The sequence below is a fragment of the Sceloporus occidentalis genome, unplaced genomic scaffold (genome assembly GCF_023333645.1).
Source record: "Sceloporus occidentalis isolate IW3139 unplaced genomic scaffold, rSceOcc1.0.p SCAF_1, whole genome shotgun sequence".
NCBI classification, from domain to species: domain Eukaryota; kingdom Metazoa; phylum Chordata; class Lepidosauria; order Squamata; family Phrynosomatidae; genus Sceloporus; species Sceloporus occidentalis.
In genome coordinates, this window is record NW_028316981.1 from 38,129,505 (window position 1) to 38,149,526 (window position 20,022).

Consider the following 20,022-nt stretch of genomic DNA (forward strand, 5'->3'; position numbering starts at 1 on the left):
CAATGCAAAAACACTTTTATTTACTCTTCCTAGTAGGGCTACTAAATGGACATGGCTATATTCCCACTGATATTCCCTTGTCTATGCAACCATTGATGGAAAGGAGCCCTTTCCCATTTTCAATCTGGTAATCCTGTTTGGCAGGTTTTTAACAGTGTATTAATTGAATTAATTGCTGCAATTTTTATACCTTGGTTTTAATTGTAATTTCTTTCAACAACACCATCACCTCACACACACTGCTGTAACAAAAAGTTGCAGCAGGCTTTTAGCATCTTGTGAGGTACAGCTGGGTATTAAGGGCATAATTTACAAAAGCAAGTTAAGAGAACATTTTCTGGTTTAAGGGCAGAAACCAGAGTTGTGATCCTCTAGCAACTGCCACTGGAGGCCCGACTCTGTTACTGGCATTTCCTCCGGCACATTGGAAATGATGGTGGATTGTATTTTAGACAATTAAGATTCTATAAAGATATTAAAATATAGTTGCCCCTCCTACCTTGCGGATCTGGGATCTGGGACCTTGAATACTCATGGAGGGGTGACCTCCATTAATTCCAGTGGGACACACCTCTGCAGCACATGCCCCGTGCACATCTGCAGGCATGCACCCCATCCAAGCCTATGGGTCTTGGATATGTGCAAGCCTGCATTTTTGAAGGGGAGTGTCTGGAACGAATCCCCCGCAAAAACGAAGGGCCAAATGTATGTTCATTCCATCACACTTTAGAGTTTCACCACTACATGTATTACAAAAAGAGCCTGTACTTTTAAAAAAAGCAAAAATTAAAGTCACAAATTTCCCCTTCCCCCTGCCAGCACTTCTGTTCAATTCGAAGATCCACATATCAAGCTTTAGTTAAAACACAAGAATGAACTCTTTAACTATCATGCCTGACGACAATATAAATTGTACTCATTTGGAATTTGCCACATGAATTGCACTAAATTCTGCCTTTGCATAAAGCAAGCAAGTCAGTGTGTACTTCTGAAATTATGTGAAAGATCTACAAGGCAGTTTCAACATGCATTATGACCATCCTTGCAACCTGAGATTGCTAAATGACATGATGTGTGCATCCCACTACAAATCACCCTATAATCTAAACAAGATAACTTGTATATTACCCTCAAAAGTGTCATTATGGTGAAAAGGCAGGTGCCTCTCCTAAGTGTGCATATGGACAATTGTTATAGTATGAAATTTGTGTGCCATATGTCCAAAATGGGATAGCAGGTGAATACAGTATCACTGTGATATGAGGCTTAGAAGGACTGTCTTATATTAAGATTTAAAACAACGTATCTGAAATAGTTGTTTCAAAGATATGGTGGAAACATTCCTGCTGGGTAACGTGAAATAAAGACTAGGATTGAAACAATTAATAATAATAATACATTTTATTTGTATATCGCTTTTCCACAGATCAAAGCGGTTTACAGCTGGAGAAAACCATTACAACCACAAATTATTCCTGTATGATTAATGATCTCATACTAAAAAGAAGCATTCTTTTTATGAAACAATACAGCAGTAATAGCTGCGGGTTCTGATGTCAGCAGGATAAAAAATTCCACTCCAGGTTTTAACAGAAATTTTAAGGAGCTATCCACACAGCTCCTTAAATTCAGACTATAATCTGGAGCAGATTCACCATTACGTTGATAATGGGGTTGCTAGCCTCCTTTACCATCTAGGGATGTGAAAACCCATAGAGATGTCACCTATGTCTACTTAATGCCTTGTTATATAAAACGCAAGTAAAAAGATGACCTGTGTAGACACTGAACCTTTACACAGTGAATGTGCAAGGAAGCTTTCCTATATGAGTTGCTCACATATAAGCAGGAGGAGTGGCTTGCCACATGAATTGCTCCTATCACATAAAAATTAGCATGCCATTACTAGCTGCTGCAGTGAGCTTCAACAATGCTGATTCTTGTATCATATTTCTATCTGGCCCTTCTACTAAGATGCTTGTGGTGATATCTACTTTATCCACGTTATATCACTGTGAAGGTGCTAAACAGATTGAGAGGGGCTGTGCACAAGGGCCTTAAGGCCAGCCTGGTGTCCACATATGCACGCACCAACTTTGCCCCCATGGTGGCATAATGCAGCATGCCACTCCACATGGCACACGGCATCATGGCGGTCCTCTGGCACTGCATCAACACGATGAAGCACCAAAGGAGCACCTTAATCCCACTATGCCGTGGCTACTGTGCCCTTTCCAGGGCATAAAAAGGAGCTGCTTTTTTCTGCTCCTTTTTGTGCTCTGGAAAGACCAGATCGAGGCCGCGGTAACCATATGTCGCAGCCCCAATCCAGTGCAATGCAGCTGCACAGCCCCACAGTCTTTTAGGGCAAGGCTTGAGCAACCTTAGTTAAGTACAAATTTGAGCCTAGGCTTCTCCAGGCTAAATCAAGCATCATACCATGTTTCCCTGAAAATAAGACACTGTTTTATATTTATTTTTCCTCAAGAAGACAGACTATGTCTAATTTTCAGAGGATGTCTTATTTTTATTAAGTGTGGTACAACAATCTACATTTATTCAAATATGGTTAAGTCATCTTCTTCTAGAACATCGTCATAACTCTCCAAACCCGGAATTCCATCCTGAATTTCTTGCAACTCCATTTTCTTTAGAACTATTGGCCCCAATTGTTCCGCCAATGGTTCCCTTCCCGCTTTCTTCCGTTCCGAGCCGGGCCCATCACTATGTCTTATTTTCAGGGTGTGGCTTATATTGCACAAATGCTTAGAAATCCTGCTATGGCTTATTTTATGGGTGTGTCTTATTTTTGGGGAAACGGAGTATTTACTACACCATACCAGCAGGTGGCCAAGCCTCAGCCTGAATTCTTTCCATATAAATCACATGTACTACCATCGTCCCTCCAGATTCACGAGGGTTAAGGGAACAGGACCACTGTGAATATGGAAAATTCGTGAATAAGGTAAGCCCCTCTCACCTTCCTCCAATGCCTGGGACGGCTGTTTGAGGCATGGGAGGGGCCAGAGGGAGCTCTCCCGGCTTTCACCCCACCCTTTCCTGCCTTTAAAAGGTTCTGGGAAGCCAGTTAAAGGGACAGGAGGGTGAGGGGGGGAAGAGACATAGGAGTGCACCTGCCTCTCCTCATCCCCCCCATCCTCCTGTGCCTTCCCAAAGCTGGCTAGAGGAATGGGAGGCATGGCGATGAGGACAAGCAAGCATGTGCCTGCCTCTCCTTATCCTCCCATCCTGCCCCTCCTGTCCCATTCGCAAATAATCAAAACTGCGAATCTGAAGTCCATGAATCTGAAGGGACGACTGTACAGTCCTCAGAAGATCAGTTTTCTGCCTCATCCCCAGGTAAGGCATTTGAACTATCTCACTTATAAGTTTCAGACAAATTATAACAAACAGAGGGGGATATGGTTTCTAAGCCTTCTTTCTGACTTAGTAAATTCTAGGATTTTAACTACAAACCTTGCAGAAAAACATTTCCTCACCTGGAACTGAGGAGGTGAAGTGATTTTATAGGAACTTTACACACTCAGAGCTGCATACATGAACAAGTCCCAAGATGAAATTCCTGTCTGCTCATTTACATCTTCGGTTTGCCACCCTTCTATTCTGCACAACTATTATCCCACAAACCTACTTTCATCTATATATGTACACGTACAAAATAAACACATTGCAATTTTGTTGAAATAAAAAGTTGCCAAGATATTATACTGATTGTCTATTACTTACAGGTTTACAATTACAACCACTTCCTGGAAACAAAAAGAAAAGAAAAAAGAAAAAGATATACCTGCTTCTATTCATTTCAAACTTATCTACCCCCAATCAGTTTCCAGAGGATATTTCTTCTGGCTCTAGGAAAGTTAATAATACGGCTAGACACACAGAATAAGATTCATCAGTCTGAGTTATCAACTGGCAAAAGAAAAGAAACTAGATGAAAGATGCATCCACTTTACCTTCTGTTCTAAGAGACAAAAACAACTATAATCAAGGATGCTAATTATTTTTCCTGTGATCATTTTTTCTTTTATTTTCAGACAGAAAGGGGAAAGGGGGACTCATGCTGCTCACTATTTGGCTTGTCTCTTTTTCTGTCAAGCGTCATCCCGTATTGTCTCCAAGTTGTTATTATGCTAGTTGACACACGTTATAAAATCTGTGTCACTGCTCTTCTGACCCTTAAAAACCAGTCTCCAATAGTAAAGACTTTCAAGAATGGTTCCATCTCTTTCCTGTGCACCAAGATAAACAAGTGTACATGGGGCTGCACATGTCGGACTGGTGCAATAGGATGTTTAGTCATACTAAATTAGATTAAACCAAAATGTATGCAACAATGGCTCGATTATTCTGAAATTAAATACAATATCTAATATAACAAAATGAAGAAAGTGCTATAAAAGTCTATTATTATTTTGTCTGCAGAATGAGTTTTTCCATACTGAATATTTTTACTTAAAAACTTGGTTGACCATTCAGCAAACACTTGCAACTAATATTGTAATTATGAAGCTGAAAGGGAAGTTAGCAATAAGTTCTCTTTTCAACAAACTGATTGCAGTTACAACAAATATCACAGAACAAAAATGGCATAAACATGTAGCATATATAATAAATTAAATCAAGTATTCAGATATGACAGACACCCCAGTCACAGATATACTTGTGATTAGTACTGTATCCTTGTAAAAACATCACTCTCAAACATAGCACTCATAACTATAATACATTTCTTCCCTCTAAATCTGAATTGAGTAAATTTTACATGAACACAATGATGTTTTTACTTACTAATTTCCTCGTTCCGTTTATTTCCTCCATCCTACCTTACAGAACAAACTCGTACAATGACTTTTCAAGATTTTTAATATATATTTTGTGCTTTTACAGATGTTAACACTGGGGTGTTTAGCAAAACAAAACTAGTATCCTTGAACTGACAGACCAAAAATACCACAGAACTTAATGGCAAGTCTCACTCAATAATTTATTGGCTGGCTGCATTAATTTCCTGCATCTGATCTGTTTCTAATTCTAGCTGCTGAATTTTGAATCTGAAGCCAAGGAGTATTAAAAAGCATTTTAATGTTTGTGGAACTCTATGTTAAAGAAAATATAAGATCATCCAAAAGGAAGGAAATCAATGAGATATATGTTAGTTCAATACAGGTATAGGTTCACTGCCAGTAAAATTATGAATAAGGGCACTTACTAGGAAGTAAATCTTGCCAAAATTAAGGGGATTTACTCTCAAGTAATTATAGAATTGGCCCATTAATTTACCTTCTTGCCAAATGAGTGTTTTGTCTGTTGTTTCCTAAGAGGGTAAGAAACAGATAATCTTCAAGCAGATTATCTACAAACTTAAAACAGATAATCTCAACATTTCATATTTTAAGAGGAAAAAGCCCTCCTTGACAATGAAATTTCTTTAACATGTAACATTACATTAATATAGATTTTAACAGATAAAAGGCATTGAACAAATATAAAAACTATTCAGGCAAAAAAATGCTGAGATTATGACAACAAATTGCTTATTTGAAGCATAATTGCTTCATATATATATATATATATGAGCATAAAGTGAAAATCATAAATTACATACTAACTCCAGCTGTTAAATATTGGCATTTGGTCTTTTTCTTCTTTTTCCTTCTTTCACTTTTTTAAAAAGAAGAAAAAAACAACCCAAGTTTTAAATCTGTTTCCTCAACCCAAGGAAATGTGGAAAAAGGCCATCCTGCCAGTGGAAACATTCAAAAGCAGAAAACTCATGCTGTGGTTTCTTGCAGAGGCAGCAAACTTTTCTAAAAGGGAAGTTACGGCCAACTCAAATACTGTTTGCTTTCACACCCAAGAACAAACTGTGTGCATGGGGAAGGCTTCCTGAGGGCTCAGTGCAGCTGGACGGTGCTGAATAAAGGTAACTAATGTCACAGCTACTGTAAAGTGGTTCTCATTTTTCTATCAGCAAGTTAGCATCAATGGAAACAAAGTCTTATTCTCAGAGCCCTCCCCCTTTCACAGAATGCATCAACACTATCTGTGGGGGCTGATCCCTTTCTAAAGCAAGTTGTAAAAAAAAACCTCAACCAAAGGATATGACCAGAACCTACTCTTCCATAGGTTTAATAGGCAGGTCAAGCTCTGATTCACCTCTGCCGGATGATGGATTTAGGTATCTCAATGCAGTGGGGAACAGGGTTATTTTCCTAAACAGGAAATGCAAAGGGAGGGTTTCATTGCAACCTTACAAATTAAAGCCAGAGAACACTGCCAAAACAAACATAATTACTGGGAGGGTTCACTTCTGTGAAAAAAAACTGGCTCAAACTCCCATTACCACCATTTTACATGGCACACTCAATCCCAGCCAGAATAATGAGTTCTTTACTCACTTGAGTAATTAAACGAAGGCAAATGGGGCTCACTAATGTAAGCAGAAAAGCAACTGCAATATTTTGCAAATGGTTTCTATGTCTCTGAGAATGAACATTGTTCAGCAGGAGAAAATGCCATCTTTCTAAGAAATACTGATACAACACATATAATGGAAAGAGCACATCTCAAAAGGAAAATTAAGATATGAAATGGTATTGAAAAGAATTTTGTTTTGCTCTAAAAGGAGCATTTTGAAACCAGACTGTAATAGCAATCTAACATAATAGTAGCCTCATCTATCAATTCACTCTGAAATCAATAGTTAAGTTATTTTGAAATACAATGAATGAAAGAGCCTTACATCAAAGAAGGAGGGGTGGGGAGCCTTAAATGTTATCAAATCCTGCCTTCCCTTTTCTAGCCAGCTGGCAGAACCAGAATCAAACACAGTTAATCATTTTAAAGAAGAATCCTTTTCAAAGTAGAAAATCACACTGTTTATTCCAAAACTCCTACTCAAGACTTTTTTTTCAGTGTACAGTGCCTAGTATAACACGCTTAAATGGCACAAGACATAAATATATGTTTACGGAGGAAATCACAAAACTGAAGCAATGTGGCATTCTACTCTGTATCTGACTATCTCAATATATGCTTAAACAAGATTTTATACATTATAGTACCACCTAGTCTGATTACATATGCTCAAGTACAGCCTTGACAAGTAAGCAGCCTCCTGGTTTCCAAGTGCTATTAAAGTAATTTTTTTAAGTTACAGTTTACATAACCAGATTACAGCATGTCAAATTAAGTGTTTAGAAGCAATCATCTCTCCTTCTGAATTACAAAATACAGGGGGAAATCCCTAAGATTCCTTGAAGACTGGAGTCATTCAGAAAACACTATCTTCTCCGGTGTTTCTCTAATAACTGAGGCTGTGTTGTTTATTTCTTTCATCACTTCCTACCTTGTCTGGTTGCTGGTGAAAACCAACCAAGAAGCCACAGGCACACACTCCACTCTCTTGCTTTTTCAGGCCACAATTCTCCAATGTTAGGCAGCTGCCAATGTCCTTGCAAGCCAACAGAAAACAGGCCACAAGGTTCAAGTTAACTGCAGAGTGTTACTACACTGAACATCTGGTCATGAATGAATGGATTGCCCACTAACACTCTGCACTGGGAAGCTGATGAAAAATTCAACATTTTCCTTGTTGGCACAGTTGTTTTGGACAATTCTCTAGAGCTTCCTGAATTATATGAAGAAAATTTCACTGCAGCAATCTATATCTGCGAGAACAGCTGGTGTTGAAAGGGATCTGCTGCTCTCTGCGTGCTGGGGGACCACATGTTGGATCATGATACTTTTGCTACATTTGTCCTTGAAAACTTAGCCCTACCTTTGTGGCAACAGTTAAGCAAAGTGACAGCAATGCTTCTCTATGGTTGCTTTTAGCACTGCAGGACAGAAGAATAAACATGAGAAGGGGGGGGAAGGAATGTTGTATGATATACATTCCTGTAACAGACAATAAGACTTTCCTGGTAGAATTAAGGTAAGGGATTTCTTTATGATAAGCCTAATAGTTCATGTCACAATCCCCCAACATACATTTTTTTCTTAGCAATTTTCCCCTCTAGTTTTGTACCAATGCCTAGCTCTCTTCATCTGTATAAGAGAAAATCAGTTTCTTTCAATATTACAGAACCAGGATTAGAACAGTGGAGCACTTTGATGAATAGAACATCACGAGCATAATCAATATCTGTATTACATGATACACTTTATTAAGCTAAATTGCTCAAAATCTTTGAAAGCAATACCAGTTTCAACAGGGAAAAATAAAAGCCCATAACATGTAAAATATTTTAAAGGAATTACCTTCTTGATAAGATAATAATAATAAGCCATATACTGCTCTCCTTTCCTCTGTCTTTTTTAAAAAGGAAGTGGTAAACTTAAGTCATGCTAAATTTAGGCTATTATCTATGCAGAATAAATTTCACTTCTGTGTATAAATGCTAACTTGCATATTTCTCCATGGTAACTAAACTATGATTAAAACAACAGTGAAACCAGCCTTCAAAACCACCTGTTTAACTAGGAACAATCTAATTTACAAAAATACTTAAACTTCAGACATGTCATAGAAATCTAAATCACATTTTTCCCAGTTGAAAGCTCTCTTTTCTATGATCATATAATTGTAAAATACTTGGCTTTAGTTGGTAATCATTCTTCTTTTAAAATAGTGTAATTTCTCCACACATTGTTCAGCTGAATACAAGTGGTATTTAAGATTATAAAGAATAAGGCTCTAATAACCCTTTCCTAAAAGGAAGTTATTTTGCTCCTTTGAAAAGATTAATTTACCTAGAATGTATCTCTCTCTCTCTCTCTCTTTTTACATAATGCCACAAATGAAAGAATGGAGGGAGACCCTGAAACTAAAATTCTCATTAGATATGGTAAAACACCTTAAAACCCCATCTTTCTCTTGAGATAGCCTTGCAATTTACTAATGAAGAAATTGGCTTTTTTATGGGTCAAATTAAAGAAATAATTAGAATATAGCCAAGGATATCAAAAAGGTAGGCCCAAGCAGTATTTTTGTATTTAATTATAAAGCATAAAAGTCGATTTAAATATAAATTACACTATTTAAATGCTGAAAATGTTTCAGTAGAAATATAATCACTTCCTGTACATAGTATGAAGCACAGGAATTATATCCATGATACATACAGTAGCTGAAGAGCCTCATGTAAAAGCGTTCCCAAAGTTCAAATTCTGTGCTCCTTTTCACATTACATTAGAAGGGGAACCTGGACTCTATTACTTGATACAATTCAACCTGATCTCCAAATATTTATTATATTGACCACAATGGGGTGCCACCTTTACTGCAAGGGGCTCAGGACAATTTCTGTGATGACAACAACCCTATGAGGAAAGTTGGAGAAAGAAAGATCATTACCAGTCATTTCATGGGTGATTGGGGATTTGAACACAAGTCTCCCTGATCTATGCAGCATGTGACAATCCTATGTAATTCTGCAAACTGATTACCTTATCCCCCTCCTCTATACTCATTTCTCCCAGGTTATGTAAAAATACTTTTTTTAAAGAAGCAAAGTTTCTTGAAATAATTTTGCTTTCACTTAGCCTTCAACAAACCTTTAAATTATGCAATATGAGAGGACTCACACTGGCAGTAACTGTCATACTCTATGAGATATCCCACTCACTAGCAATAGTGAAAAACTAAACAATTGTTTACATATCATGGCAGCTACTTTTCAGCATTTTTCTTTCAAAAATCCATATATTCACTTCTACTGCCTTGAGTAACATTTTATTCAACTGGGTGAAGACAGACAGACCAACAGATATTTTGAATACCAGATCCAGTGCAGTTCTCGCCTTCACTATGAACTGTGTTAAATAACACACTTGGTGTGACTTTAAAGGCCACTTTTATATGTTTGTAATTGTACTATGATTTTAAATTGTAAGCCACTTTGAGTCCCCAATTTTGTGAAAAAGCAGGATATAAATAATAATAATAATAATCAAATAAATATAATAATGATGTAGTGCACAGCTGTACACAGGATCATTCTCAGTTTGTTCTTCATCTTACAATTTTAAAACAATTTTAAAACAAATGCAAAACAATCTGCTGACTGGAAAAGAAGGTATGTCGGTGATACCATGTACTGTGATCATTAGGTGCCTAACATTGGGCAACTTTTCACTGACTTGTGAAACAGCCCCCTCCCTGACATTAAATTGTGTCTACATTTTCAGGAAAGAAAATCTGCTTATTCCACCTCTGCCACATTTCATTTAATTAATACAGGCCTGTTACAGACTGCCAAAATAAAGCTGCTTCGGGTCTCTTTGGAGGTATGCTATTTAAATGATGCATGGGTCCTAAGAGTCCGGAGGTCACGCCAAAGCCACACTCCATTCCTAAGCATTGGAGTGCAGCTTTGGTGCAGCTTCCGGATTCTTAGGATACATGCATCACTTAAACAGCATACCTCCAAAGAGACCCAAAGCAGCTTTATTTTGGCAGTCTGTAACAGGCCACTGTTCTCTGATTTATCTTTCTCTTTAACTGGCTTTAATAAAGATTATTAGCAAAGATTTGGCACAATCTTATTTAAAGAAAGGTACACCATATGGTAGGTTTCCAAACATCTGATTGTTAGAAAGCTCTCTTACACTGAAGGTAATATAAATTAATATGTTCATTATAAAAATGATACGCTGGCTAAAACTCTGTTTTCACCTTTAAACCAAAATCAAATGAATCTCAAGGAGTAATTTATCAGCAAATTTTCCTACACACAACCCACTGAAGTAAGAGGGTTTTGTGCAAAATCGCAGCACCTTGTACAGCTCCTATTTATGCCGATGGGACAAGTGCAAGAGAACTTCCTCATGGGTAGGGCCCTTACCCATTCACTGATCCGCCTTGCAACTGACATAAGCACATTCAGAAATCAATCACTCAGGGAGCAGATGTAACCCTGTTACACTAATTAAACTTTGTTTTGCATCAGAGTCCTGCATTTGCAGTGTGTGTACAGTATGTAAATTATACAAATTACAAGAAAAGTTGATTAGCGTAATTCAAATCTCAGTGCAGTTACTAAATTTAACAATGAATACAAATTATACTCAATCAGTTCATTGCTACAGGGTAACTGTACCACCAGATTCGAAGAAGCATCAGCTAAAAACTAAAGAAGATGTATGATAAATGAATTAGTGATGATCTATTCCCAAAAGAGTTTTGAAGGTAGATTAAGGTAGGTGATTTTTATTCTGATTTTAGGAACTCATTACATCTGCTAAGTGTAATAGACATAGCAAATCTTCACTTTTACAACAAGCCACTTCATAGCTGTGAAATTACATGGGCATTTGCTCCTTCAGATACATATTTCTAATATATAAACATTTTCCATGAAAAATTTTGCTTATCTAGTAACATAATGACAATTTACAAGGTTTACAACGAGAAAAAAATGTTACTTAGGAATTACCAATGTGGGGCTTTTGGAAGTACAGCTTGAGTCTCCCTTATCTGAAATGCTTGGGACCAGAAGCATTTTGGATTTCAGACTTTTTCAGATTGTGGAATGTTTGCATATATGTAATGAGCTATCTTGGAGATTGAATATTTGTATATATATATAGAGAGAGAGACAAAAAGAGGGAGAGATCTTGGAGATGAGACCCAAATTTAAATATTAAAATCATTTATGTTATGTATACAGTGTGCCCGTGTCATACACGGGCGCGCTATACGCGGATTTAAGCATATGCTCAAAACTGTGTAGAGTTGTGCGGGAGCATGAGGGGTGCAAGGGGGCAGTGCATCCCATTCAAATGAATGGGGTGTGCGCCCATGGTGCGCGTGTGCCGCCACGCCGCCGCATGCACAAGCCCCATTCAAGTGAATGGGGCTGAAGCATACGCATTTTTGGCTTACGCCGGGGGGTGGGTGGAGGTGGAACGGATCTCCCGCGTAAGCCAAGGGCGCGCTGTGTATCTTATACACACAGCATCAAGGTACTTGTATACACAACATTTAAAATAATTTTGTGTATGAAACAAAATTTGTGTACTGTGAATGATCAGAAAGCAAAGGTGTCACTATCTCAGCCACCCATGTGGACAATTTTGAATTTTGGATTTCAGAATTCCAGTTAAGGGAGACTCAGCCTATACTGCCTTTTGCATTTCAACACTGAACAGAAAGAGGGCCAGCTTTTAACAAAGTATAAGTACTATGGCTAGGCATGCACCTTCATTTTCCCCATACAAAAATGAAACATCCCATCTAATTTCAATTTTACTCTTGAGGAAAATTAGTGTAATACTAAGCAGTATGAAACCGCTTTAACTGCCTTGGCTCAGTGCTAGGGAATCCTGGGAATTGCAATTTATTGTGTCACCAGAGCTCTCTGACAGAGAAGGCTAAATGTCTCACAAAACTACAGTTCCCAGAATTTCCTAGCACTGATAATATACAATAGAAATAATATATAATAGAATAATATGAAATAGAAATCAGTGAACAATGTAACTATCACAGGGGGAGAAATTACTGATCAAGGATATAATACAACTTCACTCACTAAAAGGATTCTAATCACTTTCTTGCCATAGTCCTTTGAAAGGACTGTGATTGCTTCAGGGCCCTGATCTTTTGCTATGCAAACAAATCCCTCATGGGCACCCATTCCCTTCCAAGACGTTATGCCGCCCCTTTGAGCGTCAGATCGGGGCCACAGCAACCGCACACCACAGCTCCGATCCACCATTTTTCTGGCCCAAAAAGACGTGGCAAAATGCCACTCCTTTTCAGGGTGGAAAAAAGGTGGTGTTTCCGTCGTGGTGGCAGCTTTTCGGCATTTCTGTGATGCATCACATGTAAACATAGCACCGCATAAACACCATGATGCCACCCACTGTGTGGTCAGTGGGGCAGTGTGACGCTGGCTTGGAGGTGGACACACATGACTCTGAAGCCAGCGGGTTTTGCCAGTCTATTTTGGCTCACACTTTCTTCTTCTTTTCCATTCTTCTTTTTTTACTCCCCACACTTAGCTGCAATTTTGTTCCACAAAACCTGTCGTCAGACTTGGGTTCCAGATAATTCTCTTTCCCTCTCTCCTCCCAGCTGTCTTCTCCACAAAAATCACAAAGGCAGCGATTTAATATCCCCTGGCTGTAGCAGAAAGATTTCCATGCCAACCTACACTAGGCTGAGCCATAAACCCTCCCCTGAAAAGCCTCTGAAGCTGTCCTGCATGGCCTTTCCCTGTTACCTAAGAAGCATCTGGATATGCTTCCACAGCCAGATCCAAAATGATGATAACTCCAATGGTTACTGGTAAACCGCAACACTGATATCATCATTTCACTTCTGGTTACAGAACTCAGATACTTCTGTAATCCTGCCTCTTCTCCACCAAGCAGGAACTGGTCACACAGGCCAGCTTCATGGGGGGGGGGGGGGGGGTTGGACATTGTGCAAGAAGGACAGGAATGACAACACCTACAGTACAGTGTCTTAAGAAGGAACCCATGTCCCTGACAGGATGCTAGCCATTGCCTATTGTTAGTTTGCCTAACAACAGAACCACATGATGCATTTATTTCTTCTGAGGCAGCGGGCTTGTTTTAATTAATGTCATAAGGAGAGATACCCACTGACAAATTCTAATTATCTAATTCACTAAAGCATATTTTTAACTACAGTATTAACTGAGGAATCTAGAAAGTGAGGTGAAATCACTAGAAAGATTTAGTGAATCAATAATTTAATGAGTTGAGCAACAAGTTAATTCCATACTCTGATATAAACTATGGCTCTGATAAGCCATCAGCAAACAAGTTCTCAACTTGAATGCATTAGGGCAAAGTTCCACTTTAGATGCTTATTGGACCTAGAAGCAATTACTTCTGGAAGTGTTCAAAGCCACTGGCTCCTCAAGACAAAGATGAGGTTATGGGAAAGCATAATTCATATCAATCATAAATGTACATGGGAGGAAGGATACAGCTACCACAATCTGTACAATTGTGCCAACTGAGCATCTAAATTTCACATGGAGGCACTCTTTCATTCAACCAGCCCAATCGTACAATCTCCATAGTAGCAGAAAGCCCATAAGAAGTGTGTCATGTTGTCATGAGCTTTGCATGTAGAGCCAACTTTTAATGTTGGCAATCATGTTAGTATGTTGCAACAACAACAAAAACGAGGGCCTTTTAGCACTTTGAATGTCTGTTTTGTTTTGTTTTTAATTTCATCCTCTCAGCAAAACTGAGAGGCAAATTGGGTTGTACAGACAGTGATCTGTAATGGGCCACCCATCAAGTTGCATCTTGAAACTAGGTTTTCTACATGCAAATCCATCATTCTTTGCATTACACCACAACAGCTTCATCACATTGCAATATTCTTTAGGTTATGAGAAAAAGGGCATCTGCTGTCCCACCAGATACAACAGTGATTTTTTTTAATTATCATTGTCATAATAATCATTGCTAGTATTTTGACACTGTTTAACTTTGCATAACATTGTATGCAACAGTAAAAACAGCAAACTAGTTTGCACATTCTCATAAGCAACTCTGTCCCTCACATCAAGAACCACTGCCTATAATGTTCAGATATTTCATTCCTCTTTCACATCACTCAATTAAGTCTTTCTGTATAAAAAAGCTTTTAACAACCACATCTGGTCTTTAATAAATCACTGCACTTTGTCTTCCTGCCAAAACTCCTCCTTTATCTAACTTACATCTTCATGAGAAGATAGGAAATCACACATTATGGTACTGACAAACAATTGTAATTATGTCATTAGTAGCCATTTAGACTACAAAGGTTCTCAAAAAGGAAATATAATGAACAATAAGAAATATAGGATAATACATTGATCACAGTTCTAATCCGCTTTTTACTTCACAAGTGTAAAAAGCTGGCATAATTCATGGGCACAGCAGGCAGTAATAGTATACCACTTTATGAACTATGCAGCTATTTTATTCCCCTATCTACTTAAAAATAAAAAAAAGCTTTTAATAGCTTGATTTAGACATAAAAGTTATTTATGATGCTTCGTTGATTATAATATTTACTTCTTGAACTTTCAATAGAAGCAATTCTTTCTGAGATACGAATACAAACTACATTATCAAAGACCTCTTAGGAAAGAACACTTCTACTGCTAGAAGTAAGTGCAGGAAAAAGGTAAGGATAGCCAAAGAATTCAAGAACGCCTTCTGTAGTAAACTGAGAAAATAAGTAGGCCACACACAATTGATGGCTCGTGGTTCCAAACTTCTCTATCTCTCCTTTTCTGGAAATCTGACATCCAAGAACAATGAAAGTCTCGTTTACATAAAATATTCTAATGTGAAAGTATGAAACCATTGTCACTCAAGGGAACTTTACACAAGGATGACCAGAAGCCATGGTAGATATCATGCAATGGTACTACTGTCATTGTTGTTTCTATTGTTTCTGTGTGACTTCAAGTCATTTCCAACTTATGGCAACTCTAAGGCATCTTAGCAAGATTTGTTCCTGTCATAAACATTTTTCCTGTGGACCTTGAGACCACCCAGCAATTATCATGGACATTCTTCTCAAACAGATGGTTACAAGAAACATGCAGCAATCATTATTTTATAAGCAACATGCATGCTTCTATTAACTATTTTTAGCAAAGGTCTGACATTTTTATTTATCAAGACTATAGACCAGCTTCTCTTAGAATTTTTAAATATAATGGCTAGCCAACTTTAAATACAAATGAATTGGGCAAAGAATTCCCATTAGAATGCTTTGTTTGGATAGGAATGAATTTCACTATGCTAACCTTTTGTGGGTTCCTGATTGGACAAAAATTAATCCCAATTGAAAAAATTAATGTAACAAAGACCATGCACACTAAGCCATTGTTTAGTGTCATGAGGACAGATCAGTCTCTCCCCACTCTTCCCCCAGCATAGTAACAAGAGAAAGGTTTGCTATCTCTATTTTAGATTAACTACGGGAATCAGCTACCTTTGAAAACCATGCTTTGAAAATAGCTTGTTTCCACTACCAATAGTTAAATTTAACCAATGTGCAGAGTTTAAACATGTTGAAGTGTGTCTTAACAAAAATATAAGCAAAAGCTTTTAAATTCCTCAATAGTGTCACATTGGATAAAAAGGAAGAAATATATAAACTTGAGGCTTACATAAGCACATTAAATTCCCATAATGTTACAGTGTAGTCCAAATCCTGTCAGAATTTTTTTCAGATAAGGTTTGCACTACATTTCTGTGGTGGTGGGACTGCATGCTGCTAATAATAATAATAATAATAATAGGTTTTATTTCTATTTTCCCACCTCTCCCAATGGATCGAAGCGGGATTACAACAATATTTCAACAGACAAAATATCTAAAATTACATTTTTTTAAAAAAAAATTTAAACTATGTAATATCAAAGTATGACAGTACAATATTAAAACCACAATACATCCTGCGATAAAGTTATCTTAATTTTTCCTGAGGTGAAGTTTTCATCAGATTTTATAGAAGATCAGGGGGGTATGCTTGTCGGAAGAGATGTGTTTTTAGTGCTTTCTTAAAGGCACCTAAGGTTGGAATCATTCTGATCTCTTCCGGAAGATTGTTCCAAAGCGTGGGAGTCATAGCTGTGTATGCTCTTTGGGAAGTAGTTACTAGTCTAACTTTTGAATGAACTAGTGGATTCTTCCCATTTGTTCTGAGAGTGCGGGGCAGATTGTACCGGGAGAGGCGTTCCCTCAAGTAACTCAGGCCCAAGCCATATAGGGCTTTAAAGGTGATAACCAACACTTTGTACTGCGCCCAGAAGCTAATTGGTAGCCAGTGTAGAGATTTTAATACAGGTGTTATGTGGTCTGACCTGGAAGTTACGGTGACCAATATGGCTGCTGCGTTTTGGACTAGTTGAAGCTTCCGAACTTGGTACAAAGGTAGCCCCATGTAGAGCACATTGCAGAAATCTAAATGAGAGATTACCAGTGTGTGTACCACAGTTTCAAGGTCCTTTTGGTCCAGGTAGGGGCGCAGTTGGCATATCAGCCGAAGCTGGTACCAAACACTCCTGGCCATCGCATCTACTTGATATGATAATTGTGGAGATGAATCCAGGAGTACTTCCAACTGCGAACTTTGTCCTTTAGGGGAAGCGTGACCCCATCCAGGACTGGATGGCAAATTTCCCTGCCTGGGCTTGGAGTACCTATCACGAGTACCTCTGTTTTCTCTGGATTCAATCTGAGTTTGTTTTCCCTCATCCAGCCCATTACTGACCCTAGGCAGGCGTCCAGAGGAGAGATGCCATCCTTAGTCACTGTGTCAGTCAGAGACATAGAGAGATAGATCTGGGTATCATCAGCGTACTGATAACACCGCGCCCCATGTCTCCAGATGATCTCTCCCAGCAGCTTCATGTAAATGTTAAGCAGCATGGGGGACAGAATGTGAGAGAAGAGGTTATGCACTGCTACCAGTACAGTATCCCATGGCAAAAAGCCCTTTGCCGAGAAGCCAAATTAAATGGGACAAATAGCTATTGAGCAGTAGCAGTAGTGGGGGATGGTATTGGTGAATGATCTCTCAGAGATAATGGCAGTGATACCACAGCTAACTCTAAAGGAGCTAGTAATGTACTCTTGAAGTCTTTTTGCTTGAAAACCCTCTGATGAAACAATCCAAAATGAAATAAAAGATAATGGCAGAAGACAGGACTCCCAGGTCAGAAGGCACTATTGAAGAAGAGCAGAGGCCAAGGACAAGTAGTGCTGTATCTAATGACCAAAATAGATTCAAGCCAAAAGGATGTTCAGCTGCAGATGCCCTCAGAAATGAAATCAAAGTCTAAAGCTGTGCAGTATACATAATAAGGACATGGGATATGATAAGCCCAAATAAGAGAAAACTGGAAATAATAATAATAAAAGAAATATTGAGGGACATTGAACATACTGACATAACCATACTTTATGTGAGAAAGCTAAGGTGTTCAGAAACTGGACATTTTCGATTAGCTAATCACACAGTGTTTTACAGTGAAAATGAAAAGCAAAGAAAGATGTGGTGGCATTGAGAGTGACACAAGATGTAGTAAAAGCAGCAATGGGATACAGTGAGAAGTCTGACTAAATAATATAAATAAGACTCCAGGGAAAACCCATCTATATAACTTTGATCTAGATTTATTCTCCCACCACAGACGAAGACACTGAAAGATTCTACACAGGTGCCCAGGAAGAAATTGATAACAGGATCAATATGACACGCTGACAATCATAGATGATTAGAATGCAAAAGTAGGAAACACAGCAGAACTAAACATTGTAGAATTTGGCTTGTCATCAAGAAAAGAAGCAAGAGAGTTACAAGGGTCCAAAACACGCTGCAAAAATAATCCAGTTTGAGACCGCTTTAACTGCCATGGCTCAAAGCTACAGATTTCTGGGAAATGTAGTTTTGTGAGACATTTAGCCTTCTCTGTTAGAGAGCTCTGGTGCCACAATAAATTACAATTCTCAGGATTCCCTAGCAGCCAGGGCAGTTAAAACGGTCTCAAACTGGATTATTCCTGCAATGGTTTTTGGACCATACTGAATTTTGTGAAGACAACAGTTTCTTCATTGGAAAATCATACTTTGGGCAGCCAAATACTCTACACAGAGACATCATCAATATAAAAATCATATAGACTACATATTGGAAGCAGTAGACTGAGCAGCTCTGCAAAACAAGACCAGGAACAGATTATGGTACAGACCATGAACTGTTAATATCAGACATTAAAGCTATTAACGTCATCATGCCAAAATACAGCATGAAGAGCATCCCTGTAGAATGTAAGGACCATGTAACGAACAGACTTGCACTATTAGGTTTAATGGCTTGGGAACCAGAAGAACTCTGGACCAAAACCATGGATACTGAAAGGGAAGAATCCAAAAATATACTATGTGCAATCAAAAAGAAAGAAAGGATGACAAATGAAGCTCTTCAAGCAGTAAAAGACAAATGAAAAGTAAAAGGAAATGGTGAAGGAAAACAGAAAACCTCTCACATGATCTCAGAAATTAAAGCAAAATTAAAACCAAGAATAGGGTTTCTATATTACCAACAGGGAAACACATTATTGGGACAAATATAAAAAGTCAATGGAAGATGTACCGTATATACTCAACTGTAAGTTGAGAATTTTTTGCCACAAAATGGACCCTAAAATCCTGGTTTGGTTTATATATGTTTCAACACACTAATACTGTTTCAAAAGGTCCTTAAACAAGCACCATCGTGTTGCCCCGCTCTTCCCCAATCTTTGTGCGTTGAGGCAGGTGTTTTGTGTGTGTGTGTGTGTGTGTGTGTGTGTAAGAGTTTCCCAATCCGAATTCAAAGCCTTCTCTTCCCATCAATGAAACAACCCATTTAACTCCACTTCTTTTCCTCCCCAATCCGATTTTCAAACCTCTCCTCCAACACCTGGGAAGTGGTATCAGGTGGTTGGGAGAGGTCCAGAGAAGGAGAAGGAGGGACGGAAGTGGTGTTTTCCCCTTTCCATCCTTTGTTATAGCCTCCTAAGTTTTACACTCGACTTATCCATGGGTCATATCAAAATCAACTATTTTTACCCTGAAACCTTCCCTCAACTGATACATGAGGTCAACTTGTACATGAGTATATACGGTATGTTGAGGGGTCTATAGGAAAGAGATGAAATGAGGACAGCTTCCTTCAGGGAAGGAACATTTGAAAATGAACCCACAATTTTAAAAAATGAAGTGGAAAAGGCTCTCAAAGCACTTGCAAGAAAAAAACCTCGAAGATCAAAACACACATCAATGCAGCTATTTCAAGTTGTAGAGACAGAATCCATTGAAATTCTAACAAAAATTTGCCAACAAATGTGGAAAATAAAACAATATCTCTCACATATAACTACAGTTCCCATTGAGCATTGAGTCCTGGCAGTTAAAGTGGTGCCAAACTGGATTACTATAGGCTTTTGGCTGAAGAACAGG

General features: G+C 38.3%; 1 protein-coding gene across 5 annotated transcripts in view; it reads right to left on the minus strand.

Annotated features, from left to right (window-relative positions):
• FOXP1 (forkhead box P1) overlaps positions 1 to 20,022 on the minus strand; it is a 699,809-nt gene that overhangs the window by 472,799 nt on the left and 206,988 nt on the right. Inside the window, exon 1 of one of the 5 annotated variants that reach the window (XM_089519495.1) lies at positions 9,151 to 9,270. The exons of the other annotated variants lie outside the window; for them this stretch is intronic. The gene's annotated coding sequence lies outside the window, so the exon portion shown is untranslated. Of the gene's footprint in view, positions 1 to 9,150; positions 9,271 to 20,022 lie in introns of those variants that run through there. 5 annotated transcript variants of the gene reach the window in all.